The following is a 21,039-nucleotide window of genomic DNA, read 5'->3' on the forward strand; positions in this document are numbered from 1 at the left end:
TTCAGGTGATGAGCAAGTTTTTTCATGCAGATGTTTTGATCCCCTCAGTCTGGGGCAGTAAGGACTGGTATTTTTCATACTCACTTCTAGTTCAGTATTTACTTCATTGTCTTGTGTCCAAGCATCCTAAATGGGTTATTTTAACAGATCTCACTGAACATTGATATAAGAATATAAACCCCTTCTTATTTACTCTTTTTTTTTTTTAGGCCAGAGGATGCATGGTCAGAGCTTGATAAAATTTCTGAGAGGTTGAGGTAAATTTGGAATTAATTTCTTATCCTGCTGCTGGCTTTAGGCTTTGCCTTGTTTTCATAACCTGTTCTTATTCCTTTAGACTTTATGTCTTTAATTGGAGACATGACTTGCTAGCTGAAATAGCTTCTTTATCTGTTTGGAAGACAGATGGACAATTAGCTTTTAAGTGAAAGGAAAGCTCAGCTTTTGAAACTGTAATATGCTTTACTTCTACATCAGCGTAAGGAGAGATACTGCCTTGAAAGGGACCCATGTCAAATCAAGGAGATAAATTAGTGTAGCTATTCCTGTATTTTCCCAGTGGCAAAATAATTTTATTATTTGCATCTTTGTGTAAGCCAGGGGGTGGTGTCGCTCAAGAAGGGAGGCTAGCAGAAAGTTTTTTGGAGAGCACCCACTTTTCTATACATCCTACATATATATTAACTTGGAAAGGTAGCACTCGGGACTTCAAGGAAAAGGTGGGTAATGTAAAATAAGGAAGAAGTGGTAGGTAGAGTTATCCTAACTACTATGAAGAGTGCAAGTTCTACTTATAAGGAACACTGGAAAGTATATTATTAAATAAAAAAGCCAACATGAAACCACATCAATCAAACCAAGTTAGGAATGAATCTTAGGAAGTAACTGTTCATGGCAATCTAGAAGGACAAAGAGTCTGCGCTGTGATGGCAGAGGACTGTGCTTCAAAGAAGGGACATCATAGCCACTAGGTCTTGAGGAGTTTCTTGTGATACATGGAAAATGATACAGGTGTCAAAATAAATATCTTCTATGGCACTAAATAGTACTTAAGATCTAAAGAATGGTCTTGATAGCTGTGGGGGAGAGACTTTAGGAGACCTTACTCCTGCTCTCAGCTATCAGAAGATCTCAGTAAATCAGCTGGCCTTTCTGTGACTTGGTTTTTTCCTTTATATGAATGTCAATAATGATGCCAGCTTTTTCAAAAAATGATTCAGAGGTATAAGGCGTACAGTGTAGGAAGTGGACAAGAGTGGCGATTCAGAAATTGTTCAAAACCCGTATTGCTAATGAATAACTGCCATCCTTCCTCTCACTGTGAAATAGGCAGTGAAAAGGAGAAGTCTGCAGTACGATTTAAAGTTTTTGTTGGATGAGCCAGTTTGGAACAACTTAGACATACCAAATTCATACTGTCCAAACTTTGTTTTGTATTCAAGCAACCTTTATTTTGTACCCTGCCACGTAATTGCTTTAATATGTTGTCATTCTACTTTTTGTTGCTCATTGGTTGTTTTTCCAGCAGGGGAGGGTGTGTGTGGAGTCGTTTCACAGCCTTTTACCCACTCATTCATTTCTATGAGTTGTAGAATAATGCTCTATAGATATTTAATTGTTTCACATACCCAGTAGTGCAGGGTGAAGTACTCGATAGGGATCAGAACAACTGAGAAATAAGCTTGTGAATGTGCACCTTAAGTCCTGGGAAAAAGTAATCAAAGGAAAGTTTTTTTTATACAATATGTCTTCAGAGGGACAGCACTTCAGCAATGCGCTCATGCCGTTCATCATTGGGGTGACAATACTCTAATGATGTATTGGTAATACATCACTGGAATGCTTTCACGCTATTGATATATCAGAGATCATAAACCATAGAGAGCAGAGTTACAGACTGAAGTGTCTGCTGAGGCCTTTCCAAGCCAGTTCAAGTTGTTTTATGGAGAGAAGTTGTCAGCAGGCACACTGACCTTTTTCCATTGCTGTGTGCAGTTGCATGCATGCATACACACACAGGGAGCTCTGGTGGAGAGGGAGAGTCTAGCTATGAAGATTCCTGGCTTTTGATGGCAGATGCTGCAGATTTTATGTATGTCTTCAAGCAGTGCAGGGCTGTTGATAAAATGGTTTGATGACTGACAGACTGGGCCTTAGGGCTTAAGATGTTATTTACTGGGGTTTTTTTTTAATGCCTCTGATAGACACCATGAAATGTCTTTGAGCCTTGACATCTTGGTGTGCAAACACTGGGTCATATGACATCCCTGCAAATCTCAACTGTCATGATGGGGGTGGGAGAAAACCCAAGTCCTGTCTCCTTGGCACTACATACTGCCTGCTCTTCTGGAATCAGCATGTGGTTACGCTGTAATATCACAAGATTTTTCTCCCTCTCTGGAGATAGTGTTAAAGATAATTGGATTAAGTTAAATGTATCTTTTTTTCATCATCATGATGTCAGCAACTTTGTCTACATTGTCCGTAGTGTCAGCAGTACACTTGCAAAGAAAATAAATCTGCTTTTATTTGGGTTCAGATGACCTTCACAACTCCTTTCAAAAGCTCTCAAACCCAGCCTGGGTAACCTCCTAAAAATGAGTGCTCTGTCGTCAGAGAAGATCGACTTGAGATAACAGTGTTTCTTGCAGCTATTCCTATGCTGATGTTGTATTCATAGGCAGCACACAATTACTTGATGTTCTACGAGTTGTTTGTTTTTATTTTTCTACTATTGCATTGTTACTTCCTGAAGACGCACCAGCTTTATCCTTGTGTGTGAATTGTCTTGGGCAGCTGTTCCTGCTTGCGAGCACTGCAACAATACAAGTTATGGCAAGTCTACTGTTGGCTTGATTTCAAAATGGTTTTGACTTAAAGACTTTTGCAAAACTCTTGAAGCTAGTGTTGAATGGAAAGAGATGTTTGTGCCAGTAATATGAAAATAGATGTTTCAATATCTTATGAATCACTTTTGCTAGAATAAAATGTGTTGTGAACCTGGGACTCACAGCCACAAGCCAATGAAGGAAGCCTTGACCCTTTTAAAAGCTTCCTGGGCCTCTGCCCCTTAGTGAACTCTTACTGATAGATATCAAGGAACTTAATTGCAACAAACGCCACCAGAAGGCAATAGTAAATCATAACCCGCTTTATGATCAAGAACAGAAGGTAGAGAAGTTAGGAATAGTTGAAATATTGCCAGGTTTTATGCATGCTTCACCAGCTCTGTAAAAGGCTACTGGGGGGCAGAAATACTCAGCTTGAAGCATTTTAGAAATCTAAGACCAAATTCTTGGCTATATGACTGTACATACAGTGCTTCCATTGAGTTCACTGGATCTTACCTAGTGATGTTGAGTTTTGATCAATATTACCAGAGAGGAGTTTGGTTGTTGACAGAGAAAACAAAAAAAGCAAAACCCTTCAGTATGTATGGAAGTTAAATTACAACTAAAAGCCTGGTTTGTGCCCCAGCACAGGAGTTCATAATGACAGATGTAACATATAGTCCAATATACTTGCCATTTATTGGAACTTCCATAAGCAATTTAATGTCACTTTAAAGGCCGTGGGTCTATGGAGACTCTCTGGGCTTTTTGGGGGTTTTGATCTGTTGGGTTTTTTTTGTTTCTACTTTGCTTCATTTTTATGATACAAATCCATTTGTATGGAGAACATCTGGCTCTTCACCTCATAAGCAGTCTACTCTTGTCTTTGTGGCATTGTGGGTTCTGTAGACATGTAGACATATTTTGCCTTACACCTTTCTGAGCAGAGATTAATTACATTGCAGTTCAGAGTAGATGGACTTTTAGAGGACCAGCGTCATTAGAATATATCTGCTTGAAGTGTAGCAAAATGAAATACCCTTATCTGTATGTTAATAAGTTAACCGTAAGAAGTTAACCATAGCCCTTAAGAGCATGTAAAATACGTTGTTGGGGTTTTTTTTAACCTGATGCTATGAAAATGTATGTTATTTAAAAAGATATGTGTCAGATCTCTCTATTTAAATAGCTTCCCCATGCCCTGGTGTAAAAGAAGCAGCCCTTGCGTCTGTCTGGAGTCAAACCACCTTTTTTGTATTTTAGAACAAAAATGAAATTGCATGGGCTGAGCTGCACTGTGAATGGCTTCAGTTATTCCTTTTTAGCTTCGCTGAGAGGTACTTACAGCATCAAAGTTAGTAGGCAGAACACAATATCTCTGCAGATATTACCCAAACAGCATCTGATGTTTCTCTGATTTATCTTGATTGGGCAATGTGTTGATTCACACCTGTGGCTGTAAAGATGAACAGCGGCTGGACTGGGGATAAATATCAGTGTTTATTCTTGATTCACAGAAAGTAAAAATATAAAGTATAAATAGAATATAAAAGGTAAGTCAAATAATCATAATGTACTGTGTTGCATTATATCATATCTAGGAGCTAGAAACAGGCAGTCTTTTAGTCCTAGATAATGTGAGGCCCTTTGTGCCATGCAAGAGAGCCCTGAGCCAAAGAGGCAGCACAGTGAATTGGGAGCAGTGGATTGGAAGAAAGATTTCTATGCTCATTTTACAAATGAAACTGGAGAACAGAACAATGAAATGATCACTCTAAGGTTATGCATGGAGGCTGAGGCAAAGCTGGGAATTGATACTGGATCTTTGGCATCACAGTCATTTTTTCTAGGTCGACAATGATTCCTGTCACAGGTCTCCTTTCATACAGCTGGGTTTAGTGGGAGATGTTAAAGAGAACAAATCTTCCAATCACTGTTCCAGGAGTTTCTCCCAAGACTTCCAGTTCTGTTATAGAGAAAATGCTGAGTCCATTATAAAGGTATTTCAGAGAATAACATAAATATGCATTTCAGTCTGAATAACATCCTTTGAATTTTTCTTTTGACTTTGCTTTGGTGGGGAAAATAGAAACTGTTGATAGACTTTTTTCTATGCATCATATTACTTTTAGGCCCAAGTGAACTTTTTTGCATCCACAGCATCCTGAAGCAATGAATTCCACAGTGTAACTGTGTGAAGCATGAAGCAATATTTCTTTGTTTTACGTGTTCATGCTGATAATTTTACTACTTCCTCTCTAGCTTTTCTGTTGGTAGATGGAGTGAGCCACTTTCCTTTCCACCTTGCATGTGCTGCTCCTGGCTTAATATAAACCCGTTTGGTTTGCTCCTTCCCAGGATGAGGTGCATTTGATTTAAACATTCTGGAGATAACTTTGATCATCATTGTTGTTCTCCCTTCTATTTTAGTAGATCCTTCTAAGGTAGGTGAGAAGCAAAGCTTCACAAATTTTGGACTCATCATGGGTTTATTCAGTGCCAATAATGATGCTTCCTGTTCTGATCTCTGTTCTTACTAGTAATTCCTAAAATGCTTTTTTCTTTAACTGCTGTTGAGCATTGAACTGACTTTTTATTTGTCCTATTACAGCTTCAAGGTACCCTTCCCCTTTCCACACTTGCTAATCGGTTTTCAGATTTTATCAACCCAGAACTATGCTGCTTCTTGTGTGCATCACTTCACATGTCTGAGTGAAATCTGTTGGTGCTTATGGCAAGTTTCCCATTTCCTTCTGAAAGAGTTGCATCTGGCCTTTCTCCTGTAAGAGATTTTTAAAAGTTCTGAATGGTATAATCTTTGATTAACCAGTGCTAGAGTAGCTGTGGTGTTTCTTTGTCTGTGCCTTTCAGGAGATACCAGACAAACAGCTCATGTAAAAACTAGTTTGATAATTTTCCACTTCACATAGAGTACTCACCAAACTTTTGTCAAATGATTAAACCTGTCACAATAACCTGAACTTTCAGATTTCAGGTTGGAGGGGGAAGGTTTCAAATAGCTCAGGAGTGAATGAAGAACTATGATTTGTTTTAGAAACAGCAAGGCACTGTGTGAAATAATGTTTCCCCAGTGTGCTTACAATAATTTCTTCTGCTGCACTTCTGGAAGCTTAAAACCAAAAGTGAGTTCTTCCTGCACCTGGAACAAATCTAATGTATAAATTGACCTGACTGATGACTAGCCAGGCTCCAGGCATAACTCTTCATAGACTTACACTTTATTAGAGTGTGGTTTTTTTAAATTGGAACAGCAAATACACTGTAATGGTGAAATGAACTTTTCAGCTCTGTTTCCCAGGCGGATTACCTTGAGTGATTTTGAGCATGTTTCTGGATTGGTGCGCTTCTCCTGTGTTGCACTCAAGGGCACATAGTGGAGAGTTTCCTGTGTATGCTCAGGTAGCCCAGTGGGTTGGGGAGACTGACTGGAATCCCTGTTGGAACCTTGTGCTGCTTTTCCTTTCCATTATCTTGTGAAGGGTTCTGTTTTTGATATGTGCTGGAATCAGTGTTGGTAACACAAGGATGCTTTAGTTACTGCTCAGCAGTGCTTACACAGCCTCAAGGCCTCTTATGCTCCTCACCCTACCAGTGAGGAGGTTGAGATGGGTACACAAGTATTTGGGAGGGCACAGAGCCGGGACAGCTGACTCCAACTGACTAGAGGGATATCCCATGCCATATGATGTCATGCTGATCATGTGAAGCTGAGGGAAGAAGAAGGAAGAGGGGGACACTTGGACTGATGGCGTTTGTCTTTCAAAGTCTCAGTTACACATGATGGAGCCCTGCTGTCCTGGGGATGGCTGAACACCTGCCTGTCCATGGGAAGTGGGGAATGAATCCCTTGGTTTGATTTGCTTCTGTGTGTGCCTTCTGCTTTAGTTGTTAAAATGCCTTTGTCTTGAACCTTGAGAATGAATTTTGTTATTTTTACCCTTATGACTTTCTTCCCCATCCTACCTTGAGGATTATGTAGTGCTTCATGGTTGTGTGGTGTTTAGTTGCTAGCTGGGGTTAAAACACAACAAGCCTCCTTACAAAACTTATCAACTCTTCAGTCCATGATAAAAGTGCAGAAAAAACCCAGATGTGCTGGATGGCTGGGACAGGTAGTATTGCCTTTTCTGTCTGAAATGGGGTTATATGGTGTTTTGGGTGCTGCTTGTTTCTGTAAGCCAATATAGAGTCCAGAGAGGTGAAAAGCTTTTTTAACAGACTGTTTTTATGACCTCTCTAACCCCTGATGTCCTAATGAAATCCTCTTTCCCTAAAGTAAAACATTCTCAATTCTAGTTATTCTTAAGTGCTTCCAGAACCCCCTTGTCTACTCTCTGCAACAGTCTCTCTGCTTTTTACTTTTTTATCCTCAGCATTCAGTCTGAAATTTACTGCTTGTGATGGTTCTCCCTTTACACATCACTTCATAAATCTCAAGTCTAAATCTGAGACTTGTGAATTTTTAGTGGTACTTTGATGTTCTACAATTATTTATACTTTATGTATTGATATTGTACTTCTCATTCCGAACATCTTCAACCCCTCTTATTCATGTTCCTATTCTCTTTTGATCTGTATCATTTGTGAGTTCTTATTCGCTGTGTGGTGTTGATACTTATTTCCGCCCACTTTTACAGATCTTACCACTTCACTATTGATTTTCTCTTCTCTTTTTTGTTTGAGAGCCTTCTTCATCCTTTTGGATTAGATTTTTTTTCCCTTTTTCAGCTGAAGTGCACTTGTTTACTTTTCCACCTACTTAATCAAGTATCTTTTCCTTATGACATTTTTACCTAGAAAGCAGCTTGTCAAAAAGAAGCAGACAAGAATAGGATCAGTTCCAGGAGAATTTTAATTTAAAATGAAATCACACGAAAATGGCTTTTTTTTTTTTTTCCCCTGCCCTCTCCCCCCCCCTTCAATAAATTATGAGAACAGAGGTAAAATATTCATCGGAGTTTGAAAAGAGTCTGATGGGAAAAGGTTTTCAGTTCATCACTTTTTTTTTTTTTTTTTTTGGAGGGGTGTGGCAGGGTAAGGGGACAAAAGCATTTTTAAAGGTGTTCAAGGAAGACAAATCTATTCTAAATAGCCAAGGATCTTTCAGGTGTTCATTTAGGACCTAACACAGGTTTTTTTACCTTGTGTTCCTGGTGATGTTTTAATATCCCACTAGGTCCACCAAGAGAAATCTTTTCTGAACTTATTGTTGAGTACTTTCTGCTGTTTGTTTGTGGACAATTTAGGTATATTGTAAAAGAATGTTGTGCAACCTGTCTTGGTTAAGGAAGACTTGTGTAAGCCTGTCTGAATTATAGGCAACTCTGTCTTCCACTTTTTGAGAACAAGGTAGAACATTAATTTGTTCTTCTCTGAAAAGTTTGTTATCAAGGTAGACAAAAATGATGAAGGAAAAGAAAAATACTATTTTGTGTTTGATGTTAAAGGAGGATGAAGTGAAAAATCCAACAATTAGAAATTTAGTCAAGAATGTCTTCCAGAGAATAACAAAGAAAACTTTTTTCCATCTTCTGTTTAATACCCATCTATTTGAACTCAATCTTACAAATAATACTATAGCTTTTTTCTGTTGTATAGTTACTGAATACAATGACAGAAGTATTTGCTTTCATCTTTGGGACTGGTGTTGCATATGGAGAGCTGTGATGCTCAGTATCCAGTCAGTCTTCTAGAAGCAACATAGCGAGGAGCCAACATCCTCCCTTGGGAGGATGCACAATCTCAAATATTTGTGGCACTTGGGTAGGTTTAACCTCTTCACCGTGCAGGAGACATTCCTGGACTAGAAGCACTAGGCTGAGGCAGAGCTCAGACTCTGCATATCTTTCTCCTCTGCCTGTGTGTTTCTCTGTCTCTCCTCCTCTCTTTCTCCCTCAGTCTCACTTCCTCCACTCTCCTCACACACCCCCACATCCCCCTCCCCAACCTCTTTCTTTCATATCTTCAGGCAGCAGTGTTATACTAGCTTTGTCTCCTAATGCTATAATTGGGGTTTAGGAGCTAGGTGTACCTGACTTTCTGGGCAAGCTACATCATTATGATGTGTTGCTGTCTCAAAATGTTGTCTTGGTCTGGTAGCCACTGACTTTCTCTGAGACAGGGTTTCCTGGCAGAGAGAATTAACCAGATGACAAAAATATGCTTTATAGCCTGGTACCCTGCAGACACAGGATCACAGGTTTTCTCTTTTCCACGGTCTTATGGTAGATGACTTTGAGCAAATGGCTTAATTACTCTCTGCTTCAGTTCCCATCTTTCAAAGGAACAAGGCTAAAGGCTCTTCTGTATTTCATTAGACAAACCTGAACTAGATGCATCAAAAACTGTATTGGGATGCTGCAGTGCTGCAGTGTTGGAGGCCATACAAATATCTAACATGGACTGTAATTTTTAACTGACAATTATAAATGATTTTTGCTTCATGTCTAGGATTATTTTATTTTATTATGGCTCTTACCTTTGCCAAGAGTTACCTCATGCTACATGAGATATTAATCTGCATATAGAAGTGGTGGCTTATCAGAGATCACTGACATAGTAATGTTAGAGAAAGTTGACCCTTCTGTAGCAGCCACTGCAGTAAAGAATTATTGCAGGGAGTCAGCTCAGAGTTGCAGCCAGCATCTTCTGAAGAGAAGTCCTGGGTTTGCTTCAGCAAAGTCAGACTCTTCAGATAGCTTGTTTGACAGGCTTTTTCACTTTCTTCTTCCATACTTGAATCTCTGTTCCTTCTCACCAGTCAGAATATTCATGGTTTGCCGATACAATCAGGAAGACGGTACATGCTCTTCAGAGGTATCGATCTAGCACTTTATAATAGAAGTTAGAAATGTTTAATTTCTTGTCAGCTATCATTCTGCTAAGAAATCAATTCACTATTGCCTCTTCTTCATTATTCAATTGTCTAATGAGCTACCTTGCAGTCCACTCAAAATCAAATTTTTATGATGAATCACTGTAGGAATGGAAAGTACATGAACCCATGTACTTGCTCTTGTGAGACCTCACTTGGAGTATTGTGTACAGTTCTGGTGTCCTCAACGTAAAAAGGACATGGAACTGTTGGAAAAAGTCCAGAGGAGGGCCACGAGGATGATCAGGGGACTGGAGCACCTCCCGTATGGAGATAGGCTGAGAAAGTTGGGGCTGTTGAGCCTGGAGAAGAGAAGGCTGAGTGGAGACCTCATAGCAGCCTTCCAGTATCTGAAGGGGGCCTACAAGGATGCTGGGGGATGGGCTGTTCATCAGGGACTGTAGTGACAGGACAAGGGGTAACGGGTTCAAACTTAAACAGGGGAAGTTTAGATTGGATCTAAGGAAGAAGTTCTTTACTGTGAGGGTGGTGAGGCACTGGAATGGGTTGCCCAGGGAGGTTGTGAATGCTCCATCCCTGCCAGTGTTCAAGGCCAGGTTGGACAGAGCCTTGGGTGACATGGTTTGGTGTGAGGGGCCCCTGCCCATGGCAGTGGGGTTGGAAGTTGATGATATTAAGGTCCTTTCCAACACTATTCTGTGATTCTGATTCTATGAGAATTATCCTAAATCCATAGTAGGTTGGATGTACTTCTTTTCAATTAGAAATAAAGGGTTTTTTTCTCTTTTTTAAAAATTCGGCAGGACAGGTTGCTGTACTTCCACTGAGCTCCACAAGATGTTTACTGGAACTTGTTTTCTCTCACCTACGATTCATGTGTCATCCAACACTCTAAATAAATAGTAGTCTTTCTTGAACTTCAGTGTCAAAGTGATACCTCTCTTAGTTTTCCCATCCTACCTGTGTCATTCCACACCAAATTAGTCTTAAAAAGCAAAGACAGTGTGGTCTTGTAGGACAGAGATGTATAGTCAAAATACCTCTCTTCACTTTGGTTTCCTGCTGTCTCACAATAATATTCTTCAGGAAAAATGTACCTGAACACTTTTGCTTGTGCATTAAATAATTAGTAATTTTGTGTATTGGAAAAACTAACATAAATCTTGATAATGTAATATGTGCTCAGCCATTGCTTTCATCTATTTATAAATTAGGTAATGTTATAGCTGTAATTCTACTTTTGCAACTTACAAGGTAGTAAACTTTGAAGTTTATTGCAAGCTGGTAATAAGAAGGGGAGTAATGGGCTGGGAGGCACAAGGGTGAAGGAGTTAATGAGTGAGCAGGTTGAGTTTTCTCATTGGTTTTAACCCTGTCTAAATTTAATGGCTTCATTTTAAATGTCTCTTAATGGGCAAAAGCAAAGTGTAGGTTACTTAATGGCATTACATTGAAGGTTTTATTTGCTTACTGAACGGTATATTGTATCTAGTGTGTATCTGTAGCAAGTAACTCTACATAAGACATGTATACCCTTTCTGGGCTTGGTGTTAGCAAGAAAAAAAAGCTACAGCAGTATTATCTGTCAGGGGAAGAAATTGTGACTGTATGAAATCTAACTAGTGATCTTGAATAGCATATATAGACCATAACATAACAGTGTGATAACTCAAGCATGGCAATAGCAAACACAATTGTCAGTTATGCTTCTCTATGTTAATATCATAATTGCATCACATGATTATGCTGTTTGACAATGGTAGACACTGACAAACTCATCTATGTGCAGTCATGGTAAATATTAGCAGTGTAGCATAATGGTTATGACAAGCACTCTCTGTTGCTTGAGCTCTCCCACTCTGTTAAGGTGCAGAGGATCCTTCTGCTGGCCCTTGGTCCCTGCTGACAATGTGGTGGATTTAGGAAGGTCATTTATTGCAACTGTACAGATTTTTCAAGGATATAAAGACAATTTTTTTTTAGTTGAGCATGTAGGAAATAAGATTAAAAGAGGGCTGTGACCTGCTTTCATTTATGCTAGTATAGATCAGATTTAAAATATCGATTTAATTAGATTTGGCCTGATTTAAAGTTTAAACATACCAAATCATAGACCCTGCTGAGGACAGTGGTGGTATTCCTGTTCAGGACACCCAGATTTGTAGATGCATATGCCTTTAAAATAAAGCAAGGGGATGTCAAGGAAAATCTTTGTAAAATGTTCTGTGCTTCTACACACAACACATCTCAGAAGAATTTCTATGAATAAAGTTGCATACATCTTTCTTTGCCTTATCAAACTTTCCACAAGGCAGATGTTTTTTTTCTCCAAAGTGCCCCCTTTAAAAAACCCTCTCCCCATCTAATGATTAACCAAAGAGAATCTGACCTTATCACAATAGCTGTGTCTGCCAGCTATGTTTTCAGCTTCAGTAAACACTAATGTAGTGGTCTATATATTTGTATGGTAGTTTTGATTGATTCTGCTAGTTGTTAATCTTTTAGCTGTTTAAAATTAAGAGAGTTTTTTATATAGTCAAAACAGACCTCTTATTCTCACAAAATCAAGCGATTAGTACAGTTAATTGTGTAATGAATGTGTAAGTGTTGCTCTGTGACCCCAAACAGCAAGAAGGTTAAATACCAGTCATTGCACTTAAAAGAGAAAACTGACTAAACTGAAATAGTTCAGTGGGCATTTCTGCTGCCTTGGAAGGCTAGTCCTCTATTAGGAACAGAGCTGTAGGTGTGATGCCTTGAATATTGTCAGAATTCTACCTGACAGCTTTAATTTATGCTACTGTTTGATTAGGCAGGCAATTGTGACACTGTATTGATGTTTAATCCTAGTGTCTTGGCTTAAGTGTCACTACTGCGTACTGCCCACAGGAAAGTGTTTTACTATGATAGAAATTGTCAGATTTTTTTTTTTTTTTTTTACTTCTAATCTTTTTAGGCAATATTTGCTAAAGACATGAGAGTTGAATTGAAAAAACCTCACTGGCACTTCTGAGTTTTGGAACTATCCTATTTTACTCTGCTTCAAGAATGCTCACCTGGTGTAAAATTGAGGTGTGCTTGGAGATGAGGGTTTGAACCTTGGTCCGTAGGCATCAGGAAGCTGTTGTCCTGTCACTGCTCATTGGTTTTTTTCTGAGATACCCATGGGTGTGGGTTACCTATTAGTAGTGAGGCAGGGAGACAAACAGAGAGTGAGACAGAAGAAAAATCTCTGAAGTATGCCGTATGGATACAGAAAAAGCTTTACACTTGCTATTTAATCTAGTAACAAATTCATTGGTGGGAGTAAAAGGAGGCTCAGCAATGCTATTTCTATCAACTTATAAATTTTACAGTGCTGCAGAATATAACCTACTGTATATAAATCAAAGCGTGTAACAAACTTGAACTCGTAAGGATGTGTGATGTTCAGTCAGACCTCTGACATTTGAAATTTCTGCCTACAGGGACTGTTACTTCAGCATTTATAAATCAGTAAGAGTGAATATGAATATTTTGACCCAAACTCTGCTGCTATCAGTAAAGGTAATATATGGATATATGAAATGAATTGTAAAGGATTGCTCTTCATAAACTGTTAAAGCCCAAAAGGACCATTATATGCAATCAGCTCATTGACCTTATGTCTAGGACAGATAGTAGAATTTTGCTTGCTAGTGCCTGACCTGAGTCTAACAAATGCTCAGAAAGCCTGGCTCCACTGTACTGTGGCCACAGAACTCTATTGTTCTTCAAGGTGGCTTTAAAGGAAGCATCAATTACACAGCGAGCTATGGCTGTCATTTTATAAGTAAGAATCATAGAGTGATTTTGCAGTGCAGTATACCTTTGGGAGGGATTTTCTCTTCTGTTGTAGCCTTTAAAGCTGCTATAAAGGCCATTTCATAGGCTAGAGGAGGACATCCTTGAGTGCAAGTAGTATCTAGCCAGAGGCTATCCTAAATGGCTCAGACTGTACCCTCAGCAGAGATAGCAAGAAGGCAGGAATTCTTCCTACTGTTTATAGCTGTATGCCTCTGCAGCTGCTGTAGGTAGCAGAACAACCATCAAGCAGACCTGAAAGGGAAATGCACTGTAATTTAGTATGGGTTTTCTTTTTTTTCTACTTTTTTTTCCCCTGCTTTACTTTATGATGAAAACCTTACCTGCTCTTACAGAAGTCCAGAATATGAGGCCCAGGATAGCTCAAAGCTGATTTTATGCATTCTTGCCCCTTACGGGGAGAAAAAAAGAGAACCACCTCTCTTTTTTTTGCCACCTCTTCTCTTTTTTTTTTCCTTTATTTATTTTTGCTAAACCCAACACACAATAACCAGCCTTCTGTAATAGGTTACTAAAATCTTCCTTTATGTAACAGTTATTTTGAATTGTAGATTTCTTCCTGCACGTCCTTAAGGCTAGTGTCCAAGATAGTTTTTAGAGCTCAAATTTAGATGCTGTGTTATCTGTAGTAAGGATGACAGAGCTGTGGAGTGAGGAATTGGTAAGATCTCTACTAGTTGTTTTAGAACCTCTGCTGTATCTCAACATGCTGTGTTATTAGTTTTTGTATTGCCAATTTTCCTAATCATAAGCACATTTGAATTAGCAGATCCCTGGGCATATCTTGTATCATTGTTGTCTTCATTGGAAACAAAAAAGGCTTTAACCCTGCTAGTTCCTACAATTCAGATAAACTGTACAACTACTCTGAGGCTGAGCAGGGTCTTTCTGCTCTAGATGCAAACCCCTGTACAGTCTTGGTATATCTGAAGTCTTGGCACTGGTGATGGATGCATGGGCCACAGAACCTGGCTTTGTTCTCAGATCACAAGTTGATGCTCCTTGTAGACAGAAATATAGCTAGTATTTGTTTTGTTTTCTGAAGCTTCTGATTCCAGCTGCCTCATTCAGCTCAACTCTACTCAGTCAAGAACCAGATACAGGGAAGAAATAAGATACCCAACTACTACTATGTACTTTCCTGCCTTGTCCAGAGTCTGCTTCAGTCCTTGGTAAAGCTGAGAATAGTTTTGGTGTTGCTCTAGATTGTAGTTAACTACCCCTTGCTTTAGATCCTTTCCAGAATCCTGACAATGCCATACCACAGCACAACTCTGGTCATGTCCTTTGCTTTAGCTGCATGTTCTGTACAAGGGACTACATGGGAGAGGAGCAAATAGAAAAAAAAATAATATTCAGTTACATTTCAATAAGCCTTTTGGGGCATAGGAAAGAAAAACGGTACTTAATGTCTGTTACGAAGGTGTAGTCCCTGCCTTACACAGTTCCCTTGAATTTAGAAGAGATAGAGTTGAATTAGGCAGGTAGGAGAACCTCCTATTCATTCTCAAGATTTCTAATCTGTTAGTTGTTTTATCATGCTGTATGAGGGCTTGTTTTTGGATACTTTGACATAGAGTTGAGTGTTTTGATTTTATAGGACAGGACTCCTGAGTGTTTAATGGAGAAGGAGCTGATATTTTTCTCAAATGGAACAATGTGACTGAGATACAGAAAGATGACTGGATTTAATCTTTTCAAGTTGAGCAATGAAATATGAAACTTAATCGTCTATAAGTATGGAGAATTTAGCTATTTCCTGACATCAGTGATGTCTACTTAGCTCTTAAAATGGAGATATGTAATTCCCATAATTTAATTCAGTCACAAGAAAGCAGGTCAGAAAAAGCATGAATCACTGTCACAAATACTGTTCCTCTGCTGCACTGAACAAGGAAAGGTAAAATAGAAGGAATCATTAAAACAACAAACCATTTACAGATTTGAACTTGGCTCTCCCATACTGAGAATAAGCTTCCCTTAGTATTAAGCAGGAGGAGCATGTTGTGTAATTTGGCATTAATGTGCAGCATGAATAAGTGAATAAATACAAATAAGAGGGTATTAAATGCCACCTTGCAGCAACAGCCTTCAAAATCGCAGTTCCTCCATGCTTTCTGAAAGTAGGTGTTTTTCAGTGAAAATAAATTATTTGTATTTTAGCAATGGAGCGTAATTGGAGCCATGCAGATGGTTGAATATTTAGTTCAATGTGTCAAAACCATTCAGAAAACAGGAAGAGGGAATAGTTTAGACTGACAACAAAGAGTTTTTGGTAATATTAGATTGGCTACTGGGTTGTTTTAACTGAAAATGGATTTCTGTCCCTTTTTCCCTCCCCCTCCTCAGTTTCAGACACTTGCAACTGCTTTAAAAAAGGCTTGGTGTATACTGACCTTCCATCTTTGCACGCAAAAGGATTTGATGTTATCCACAGTCTGATGGGATGATGCATCTTCTAATCCTATAGTCCAGTACACAAAGGAGGGAAGACATTTGTGTAAGGAGCAGCTGTGAGTGAAGGTCTGGTTATAATTACTAAGTCTGCCTGCATCACTGTAGGATATGAACCTGGTACTGCACCTTTCCCTTAGCCAGGAGAGCACGTGATTTGGTGGGATGTTTTGGAATGGCTTTTGTACCCTTTAAAGACATTAATACCTTATTTTTGAAAATAATGACTATGAACTGAGGAGATATATGGACTTTGCCACTGCTGATTGAGCACTCTGAATCTGGAGTAGTCTGGTGATCAGAGCAGGGCTGTATAAGATAAGCTGCTGTGCCTTCTTCCTGTCCCTCTGTTGTTAAAAAGATGGGAAGAAAAGTCTTTAAGTCCCTTAAACAATGGATTTCTTTTTTCCTTCAGGCAGTGTAGTTACAATAGTCACAATTGTTTATTGTGACTGTAGTTCTCTTGTCTGTTTGTGGGGTTTTGTTTGTTTTGTTTGTTTGTTTTTGTTTTTTAATCTATCTCTTCAAGAAATGTTTTGCTCTGACCAAAAAAAAAATAGTCCCAAGTTCACCTTTGCCCTTTCCCTCACCAAGTGATTCCCAGTAAAAGCAGTGAAATGTATGTTACAGAGCAAGGTGCGGCTCGCTGCCACACAGGATATTTTCTGGACAGGATGCTTCTTGTCCACTTTGTGTTCATCTTCTATGGAGGAAAATACTGACATGAGACTTGTAAAAGAAATCAATAAAAAATCAACATGATAGTGATGATACAGTACGTAACTACAAGGAAGAAAAGTCTTGTAGTTAGAGTTAGGGCTAGGACTCGGCAGAGAGATTTAAACTTTTTCAAAGCTGCCTTTGTAGATGAGTGTTTCACTTCCGTTTACCCATTCTGACATGGTAGTGTATTTTCCATTAAGTAAGGACTGAAATCACAGTGATGAACTCCACAAATGTGGGACACAGATTCTGTCCCCAGTGGATAATAGTCAAAATCATTATTGAAGGTAGTACATAAGGATGACATGTTTTCATGTATCAATCCGAGGCACAGCTACAGGTTGGGCAGAGAAGAAATTCAGAGCAGCCCTGCAGAGAAGGACTTGGGGGTGTTGGTTGATGAAAAAATGAACATGAGCTGGCTTCAGTGTGCACTCGCAGCCCAGAAAGCCAACTGTATCCTGGGCTGCATCAAAAGGAGCATGACCAGCAGGTCGAAGAAGGTGATCCTGCCCCTCTACTCTGCTCTCGTGAGACCTCACTTGGAGTATTGTGTGCAGTTCTGGTGTCCTCAACATGAAAAGGACATGGAACTGTTGGAACAAGTCCAGAGGAGGGCCACGAGGATGATCAGGGGACTGGAGCACCTCCCGTATGGAGACAGGCTGAGAAAGTTGAGGCTGTTGAGCCTGGAGAAGAGAAGGCTGAGTGGAGACCTCATAGCAGCCTTCCAGTATCTGAAGGGGGCCTACAAGGATGCTGGGGAGGGACTCTTCATCAGGGACTGTAGTGACAGGACAAGGGGTAACGGGTTCAAACTTAAACAGGGGAAGTTTAGATTGGATCTAAGGAAGAAATTCTTTACTGAGAGGGTGGTGAGGCACTGGAATGGGTTGCCCAGAGAGGTCGTGAATGCTCCATCCTTGGCGGTGTGCAAGGCCAGGTTGGATGAGGCCTTGGGTGACATGGTTTAGTGTGGGGTGTCCCTGCCCATGGCAGGGGGGTTGGAACTAGATGATCTTAAGGTCTTTTCCAACCCTAACTATTCTATGATTCTATGATTATATGATTAGATAAAAGTGTGCAGTTGAAACAGAACAAACATGTTGCTTTTCATTTAGACACTTTTGATGCACACTACCATGTGTAGATGGCTTTGTATTTAGGATGATATGTAGTTGTGTCATTCTTTGGGTGATGTATTGCTTCTCTGAGGTTCTAGGCCTTCTTTTTTCTTCCTGAATTATTTTGGTCTTTTAAAAACATCACTGTATATATATCCTGCAGCTGGACTTCTCTACAAACATGCAAGGAAAATATTTTTATCTTTCTCAAGCATGAGGATTGCTTGATGTTAATGGCTATAGTAGAAATATTTCTATCCATCTATGCAGGCCTCTGATCCATAAACCTTATTGCCCACAGCCTAAAGAACACAGAAACATATCAGTTGTGAAATAGGTCAGAACTGAACTCCTTTTTATGGCTGCATAACATAAGGGAAGAGAACGGTTGACTGGGTGAAGGTCATGTAATAGATTGCAGCAGAGCTGAAAACAGTCTTTAATTGAAAAAGCTTTTGAGTTGGAAGTCCAAGTTACTGCCTAAGGTATCAGCTATACTCTGTATAATGTATGCTGCTTACAAACTTACCTTGGGGCGGGGGGGGGAGGAATGTTCTCTATCACGTATTGCTGAATTCTTTAACATAAAACAAGCCCATAAACAAAGAAGTCATTACAGATTTCTGCATAAGATGACACATAGCGGTAACTGAACTTAATGCAGTGCTCTGAAAGGAGTATGTGTTTGACTGTGTTTATTAGTTACAGGAATTGCTTTGAATTCTCACACTCTGTCCCTGTTTCTGTCAGCTCTGCTTTAGCCTGTTGCCCTCAGCTGTACTTTAGTTGAAGCTCGTAATATTTAAGTCTGCTTTGTCTTTCCAGATATCAAAGCAAATGAATTTATAAGTCCCTTGACTCCTGTGCTATACACATGAGCTGTCTTTCCACAACATGGGAACTGGTAAAACAAGGAAATGTCATTCACACAGGGTTCAGCATTTGAAGAGGTTAAATAATAATTGTCTAATGGATATTTTTGAGAAAAAGTGACTTAATGTCATGACCTTCTGTGCTTAGTGCGTGGTGAAAGAGCAAAAGGAAAAGAATCTGAAGCTGACAGGATTTTTAACGAAAGGCATTGATAAAATTGAGGCAGATTAGTTTTCATGAAGGACCCATACAGGCTGATACAAAGTGAAGTACACAAAATGCTATTACATTAGCAACCAAATTAGCATGGTATCTCAGGACTCAGACCTTGATAGAGCTAAGGATGGGTGATTTCTTAAGAGGTGATAAATGGAATTCTGAAATATCTGTGTGGCTTGGCTTATCACAGAATTGTTGAGGTTGGAAGAAGCCTCTTGAGGTCATCTATTCCAACCCCCTCCCTGCTCAGGTGATGCCACCAACAGCCAGTTGCCCAACACTATATTCAGGTGGCTTTTGAATATATTCAAGGATGAAGTTTTTACAACCTCCCTGGGCAACCTGTTCAAGTGCTTGGTCACCCTCAGAATAAAAAAGTATTGAACTTCATGAGGTTCCTGTTGGCCCATTTGTCCAGGCTGTCAGGGCTGGCAGCATGACCAACTGGTCTATCAGCCATTCCACCCAGTTTTGTGTCATTCAGCAAACATGCTTAAGGGTACATTCTGCCCCAGCATCCAGATCAGTAATGAAGTTGTTAACCAGGATCAAACCCAGTACTGGCCCCTGGGGTACATCGCTAGTTATTGGCCTCCAACTAGACTTAGTACCACTGGTCACTACCTCCTGGACTGTGATGTGCAGCCAGTTTTAAATCCACCTCACAGTCTGCTCCTCCCACTGATATTTCAACAGCTTCTCTATGAGGAGCTGCGTTGTGATTTAAGCCCTGTTGGCAAATCAGCCACACAGTTTCTACTCACCTCCCCGCCCCACCCCCACCCCGGAGGGATGGAGAGGAGAATCGAAAGAATGTGACTCCCACGGGTTGAGATAAGAACAGTCCAGTAACTCAGGTATAACACAAATCACTACTGCTGCCACCAATAATAATAATGATAAGGGAAATAACAAGGGAAGAGAATACAATACCACCCACCGAAACGAGCCTGACCGAGCAGAGAGTGCCCTTCCGGATAACTCCCAGTTACATCCTGGGCATGACGTGCTGTGGTATGGAATACCTCTTTGGCTAGTTTGGGTCAGGTGTCCTGTCCCTGCTTCCTCCCGGCTTCCCCTCCTCCCTGGCAGAGCATGAGACTCACGAAGTCCTTGGTCAGACCAAACATCAGTGTTATCAGCTCTATTCCCAGGCTGAAAGTCAAAAACACAGTGCTGTACCAGCTCCTAAGAAGGAGAAAAAATGACTGCTACTGCTAAACGAAGGACAGTATCCACGCCTTATTCCATACCATTCATGTCATGCTCAGATCCCACATTTTCAATATACCATCACTCTTACATATATATACATCCACATAGACAGAGAGAAAGAGGTCATTTCTTAGTGCATGGACCAATCTCTATAATGCTGCTGAGTCCATTCGGTCCATGGTGTCAGATTCCATCTCTTGTAACAGTCTTTCAGAGCAGGAGAGGCTGTGTGCAGTGTTGGATCGTTGCCTGCTGATGCTGATCGTTCCTTTACCGCAGAACTCATCTGTTTCTATCAAAGTTCATTCTCTGTTGGGATGATGGTTGGAGGGAAGTCAGGGCCAGTCGCTGGTGCCCTGCAGACTTCTAGTTGATGGGCTGTGAAAGTATTACATAGCAGGCAACAGCATACAATTGAGTTCATTGGCTGTTTTCCCCTAAAATCAAATCCCTTGAAGTATACATTGGACTTCCCCATCTTCCCGCATTATGCATCAAGTATATCCGGGTCCGTGAGCAAAAGCAATCCCACGAGTGGGTTTGCCTTTACCTGAAGCAGGAATAACCCAGACTGTCTTCCTCAGCAAATTCTTCATGTGCACCACAGGAAATTTGTCCCCCTCTACAATATGTAAAAGTTCTGACTGTGCTGGGCCAGCCCTGTTGGCAGATCCTCTGGTGTTGACCAACCAGGTGGCCTTTGGTAAGTGTGTATCCCAATGCTTGAAAGTTCCCCCACCCATTGCTCTCAGTGTAGTTTTTAACAGCCCATTGTACCGTTCGATTTTCCCAGAGGCTGGTGCATGGTAGAGGATGTGATATACCCACTCAATGCCATGCTCTTTGGCCCAGGTGTCTATAAGGTTATTCCGGAAATGAGTCCCATTGTGTGACTCAATTC

The 21,039-nt window shown here is 40.1% G+C and overlaps 1 protein-coding gene across 2 annotated transcripts in view; it reads left to right on the forward strand.

Moving 5' to 3' along the window:
• The window catches only part of RBFOX1 (RNA binding fox-1 homolog 1), a gene marked incomplete at both ends in the record, with an annotated part of 1,305,905 nt that overhangs the window by 34,860 nt on the left and 1,250,006 nt on the right, over positions 1 to 21,039 (forward strand). The window lies entirely within an intron of this gene.

Source organism: Psittacula echo, assembly GCF_963264785.1.
Source record: "Psittacula echo genome assembly, chromosome: 5".
NCBI classification, from domain to species: domain Eukaryota; kingdom Metazoa; phylum Chordata; class Aves; order Psittaciformes; family Psittacidae; genus Psittacula; species Psittacula echo.